The sequence below is a fragment of the Gossypium arboreum genome, chromosome 12, assembly GCF_025698485.1.
Source record: "Gossypium arboreum isolate Shixiya-1 chromosome 12, ASM2569848v2, whole genome shotgun sequence".
NCBI lineage: Eukaryota > Viridiplantae > Streptophyta > Magnoliopsida > Malvales > Malvaceae > Gossypium > Gossypium arboreum.
The window spans coordinates 41,735,870-41,741,559 of NC_069081.1; the positions used below are offsets into that span (position 1 = coordinate 41,735,870).

The 5,690-nt window shown below is 38.7% G+C and overlaps 1 non-coding gene across 1 annotated transcript; it reads right to left on the reverse strand.

Moving 5' to 3' along the window:
• Window positions 1-4,718: 4,718 nt before the first annotated feature.
• On the reverse strand, window positions 4,719-4,823 carry LOC128285795 (small nucleolar RNA R71). The gene has a single exon (XR_008276344.1). It is a non-coding gene; the product is annotated as a small nucleolar RNA R71 (small nucleolar RNA).
• Window positions 4,824-5,690: the final 867 nt, after the last annotated feature.

Consider the following 5,690-nt stretch of genomic DNA (forward strand, 5'->3'; position numbering starts at 1 on the left):
GTGGGTTTTCAACTCCGATGTGGCACGTCAGATTTGGCCATAACGTCTGGGCCGGGTTTGGGGTGTTACATAAACACCTTAGGGTTGTTCTTTTCTCTCTTTTTCTTCTCTAACCGAAACCACTATTCTCTCTATTCTTCTTTCTTCATTTTTCTTCTTCAAAACCGTTCATCAAACCTGCTGTTCATCAACACTTGTGCCGAAACCACAAAAGTCGAAACCTCGAAAAATACATTAGTTGTGCCGATTTCTTCCAAGCCAAATCCTTCGCTATTTTTGTTCCTAATAAACGACAATCATCTTTTCTAAACCCTAGATACCTGTCGGCAATTCTACATCAAGGTTATAGCCCCACATTGTTATCTCCTTCATCACCCAAAAGCCGAAAAACCATAGATTTAGGGGCTTATAGCCGAAACTTTAAAACTCCGGGAGTCGAGTTCTACCGTTGTTTGAAAGATAAATCTGCACCATATTGCGTGGAGATCAAAAAGGAGTAAGGGGTAAGTGTTCATCATCTCAGATCTGGCCCTATTTTACAAAGTTAGGAAAAGCCGAAGTCCCTAAAATCTAGGGAGGCTGTCGATTTGGGCATGTGGCTCTAAGGGTTTTTAATCGACGTTTTCATCAATGATTAGTGTCTTCTTAAGTTTTGGATTGAAGGCGTGGGTTGTTGGAGCAATCGGATTCGGAGCTAGCTATCGATTTTGGCAAAAAGGTAAGGTTTCAAAGGCTTTTAGGGACATGGTTTGAGCATTGATGAGTAAGTTTTGGGGTTTAGTGATTATGGTTTGTAAATAAGAACTATGCTAATCAATTTAGGATATCGGAAGAGATCTCAGTAGCAGTCGTCGCGAATCAGGTGTGTACCGAACACCCTTTCTTAGTTCAATTCGAAGTTTAAATGAAATCTTGAAATTTTCGGCATTTCATGGGCTTGTGAGTATGCGAATGCTCTCAAGACGTAGAGTAAATGTTAGATCTAGCACCGCAAGGTGGTAAGTAAGTTTGTGTGACGTCTTAACGTACTTCGAAAAAAAAGGGCCTCGATGGGCCAAAACTGGGCCCAATGGGCTACGGACCAATATGGGTAAGAGATGGGCAAATTAGCCTGTTAGTTAGATGGTGGAACCAAACTGCATAAAACTGTTGAAAATTGCTTAAGTAGCTTGTGTAGTTGCTAAGTTACGAGAATTACCCCTAAGGAGTAAAATTACCGATATACCCCTAGGGTTTAAATTGGCTAAACTGCATGATTGATTAATCTGTATTTTACATGATATGCTTTTATTAATATCATTGCATGGGATTGGGGTATTGATGGAGGAAGTATTGAAAGTGGTTCATCCACGTCTTGGAGGCTTTGCCTCTCAACTTCTCGATATTTGAGTGCGTTCTTTGCAACTATGGAGTGTAGAAATTTGGGTGGGTTGAGATATTCCCCACATGGAGTGTAGGGCTAGTACTGAGGCGGTGTAGCGGTTGGTGGGTTGAGTAGTCTCCCAGATGGGTTTGCATGCATTACTACTATTGTTACCTATGTTATCGAATCGGGCCTATGGGCCACATGTTATGTAAAAAGGGCTAAGGCCTTGCTATCAGATTCGAAAAGGGCTTGGTCCTTGTGTATCTGTGATCTGAATAGGGCTTAGGCCCAATGGCCTCGAGTGATTTGGGCTTTGGATGGGTTTCAGATATACTCGAGTTTTCCCAAACTCACCCTTTTTCTTCCATCCTTCCGGTGAGCCCTAGTTGGTGGACTTGAGTGGCGGGATTCGGAGTGGCCACACGTTTTTCGCAAATTCGTTTTCTTCTGGTGAACTAGATTTTCCCATATTTTCGTTTATGGTTTTGGGTTTTTAAATGTAATAAGGCCGCTTAATTATTTTTATGGTTTGGTTTGTTTCTTTATTATTTAATTGTATTATGATAAAACTGAACTATGATAACTAACGAGATGGATTAGCTCTAGGACGCGTTTTCAAAAACATTAAGTGATTTCAAAATAACACGAATACAAGTAAGACTTCCGCTAAGCAAACGTTTTCAACCTTTATCATTTTCTTAAGATGGACGTAACCAAACGGTTTTCTCAAAATTATACGAGATGTTAGAGTGTGGCAATGGCGGCGTGCATGTTGGACTGATTTGAACAATATAATAATTAAATTAGCTAAAGAATAAGAAAAATGGAGTCCGAACCTAGACTAGGAAAAGAGCAAGATTTTAGACTAAATCGAATTAGTTGTCCATATTTTGTACCGAGGTAAGTTCGTGTTTAAATAATGAAACTTTATATTATGCATTTAATATTTTGATATTGCATGAATTGTTTAATTATTGTTATGAATACGGTCGACGAGGATTCAATGTGGTAAAATTCCCGGTTGAACCTTAGGAATAGATAGGATACGAATGTCATGACATTAGGGTTATGTGTGATTTCGTGTAAAACCATATCTTGGATATGACATCGATATTTGATCTCCTGTAAGACCATATCTAGGACATGGCATCGATACGAGATATCGTGTAAGACCATAGCTGGGCTATCGACATCGATATATGTGATCCCATGTAAGACCATATCTAGGATATGGCATTGGCATCTTATTGATAAACCGTAATTTATACATATTTTTACCCCATGGTTAACACATTTTATGGATGATTTTTCCTTAGAATAGGTGAATTCTGATGCTCTTAATGCCTTAATTTCATGTTTTATACTTAGGTGAGCATAGGAGAGCGAAAGGAACAAGAAACGGGCCAAAAACGGAGAAAATGGGCCAAAATACGAAATCAACACGGCCTGGACTTCCTCACACGGGTAGACCACACGGATGTGTCAATTTGGTAGAATCGGAGCACGACTCACACAGGTAGAACACACGCCCGTGCCATTCTAACAGGCTCGAGCACGGCTTGAAGTAATCGCACATGGGCGTGTAACACAGGCGTGTCCCCGCCGAGCCCAAGTTGAGTCCAATTCGAAAAAGGCTAATTTTGAGGGCTTTTAGGCATTCTAAAGCCTATAAATACGCCTTAAAGGAAGAGGAATAAGGGGGGCACAGAGAGGAAGGAAGGAATTACTCGAAGAAAGCCAATTGATCCATCTTAGAAGCCGGATTCATCATCAAGACTAAAGATCTCCCCTCAATTTCCCTTCAGGAGTTTTGGGTTTTCTTTATGTTTTGTATTCATTATTCTTCTAAGATGTTTTCCTTTTTAGTTATGAACTAAATCCCCTAAATACCTAATGGGAATGAAACCTAAGACGAATCTTGTTATTATTTTCTGAATTGTATGATAAATATTTGGCTTGTTCTTAATTATGTGTTCTTAATTCTTGTCTTGATATTCCAGGATATTGATTCAAGTTAAGCTCTTATTCAGAGGAGGAATAGACCCTGTCTAAGAGTACATTTGTCATAATTAAGCGGAGTTGGTTGCGCGCCTAGAGATAGGGTGACAAGATTTTGCTAGATTAGGGTTAAACCTAATAAGGGGATCCATAGATCGAGTTAATGCAACCCTAAGGAGTTAATAAGAAAGAGATTTCAATTATTCAACCTAGGGTTAGACGTTTTTAGTCTCAAGAGGGATAATAATATAACTTAGGGATTTCTACGGAACAAATTAAATGAATAAATCGTCCGATTCGGAGTCAGAATAACAAGTGAAGTCTAGGTGGATTCTTCTTTAGGTATTGTCTTAATTCAATCATTTTCTAAAAGTAATCCCCCAATTCTATTTTCTGTGAATTCTTAGTTTAGTTAATTAGTTAGTTAAAAACAAACCCCATTATTCTTAGGCTAGATAATAAAAAGACAGTCATTACTAGTACTTTTAGTTCCTTTGGGTTCTATAATCCGGTCTTGCTAAAGCTATACTACTGTTCGATAGGTACACTTGCCTACATCGTGATAATAGTTAGTTTCAAGAACGATTAATTATAAATTTATAAAGCTTATCACACAAAATCACGATCAAGTTTTTGGCACCGTTGCCGGGGAACGAAGATATTAGGAACATTTAATTTTTATTACTTTAGCCATTTATTTTTCTTGCAAGTTAATTTTATTTTTTATTTATTAATTTACTTTTTCTTTCTTTTGGCAGGTTTTTATAGTTTATGACTAGAAGAAACCCGTCAGGACCACTACTTTTTGACGAAGGAATCGACCATACAACTCATAGAAACTGAAGAGAAATAAGGTGAAGCCTAAGATACATAGAGGAAGAGCAAGAGGACAATATCTCAACTACGACCGAGGAGATGGCTGAAAATCAAGAGAATCAGCTACCTCCTGTGATACCCGCTGAACTAGCAAATCAGAATCCTGCTCCTCGTACTATGTATGATTATGCTAAACCTACTTTAATAGGAACTAAGTCAAGTATAGTTAGGCCTGCTATTGCTGTGAATAATTTTGAGCTAAAACCTAACACTATTCAAATGATACAGCAATTTGTTCAGTTTGATGGCTTGCAGGATGAGGATCCAAACACTCACTTGGCAAATTTCCTGGAATTCTGCGATACATTTAAAATTAATGGCGTTTCTGATGATGCCATTCTTCTTCGGTTATTCCCTTTTTCATTGAGGAACAAAGCTAAACAGTGGTTGAACTCATTACCACGAGGTTCAATTACTACTCGGGAACAAATAACCAAAAATTTTTATTAAAATATTTATCGCCGGCTAAAACGGCCAAATTATGTGATGATATCTCTTCATTTGTGCAGATGGACTTAGAAACTCTTTACGACGCATGGGAGAGATACAAGGACCTACTGCAAAGGTGTCCTCACCATGGATTACCTCTATTGTTGCAAGTTCAAACATTCTACAATGGTGTGAACCCCTCGACAAGACAGATGATTGATGCAGTAGCTGGGGGAACCATCAACAACAAAACACCTGAAGAGGCTTACAAATTTATTGAAGAGATGTCACCGAATAACCATCAGTGGCAAGTCATGAGGACTAAGCCAACTAAAACAGCAGGCGTTTATAACGTCGATTCGGTTACTATGCTGTCAAACCAGGTAGAAATTCTAAATAAAAAAGATTGATGGTTTACTTGGTTCTTCGCAGGTTCATCCAGTAATGCACTGTGAAGTCAGTGGAGGTGGATCAAACAATTCAGAATATTAATCCTATGACCACAGCATGGAGAATGAACAATTAAATTACATGGGTAATAATCCTCGATCTCAAAATAATCCTTATAGTAATACTTATAATGCAGGTTGGAGGAACTACCCAAATTTCTCCTGGGGTGGTCAAGGGAATCAAAGGCTACAGAATCCTCTGGGTTTTCAACAACCACCCTATCAACAGGAAAAGAAACCGAACCTTGAAGAGATGCTATCTAAATTTATCTCAGTGTCAGAAACTCATTTCTAGAACACCGAGACAGCACTTAAAAATCAGCAAGCATCGATCCAAGGGCTCGAAACTCAAATAGGCCAGTTGTCCAAACTAATCTCCGAACGACCACAAGGTAACTTGCCAAGTAATACTGAACCCAAACCAAGGGAACAGCTCAACGCAATTAATGTTCAAGATGAAGAAGGATTCGTTGAGCCTCAGCCAGAACCGAGGCAAGAAACTATGGTGAGCAGAGGTCAAGGTGAGGTAGGTCATAATAAAAACAAATCTGTGAATGTCGAATATAAACCTC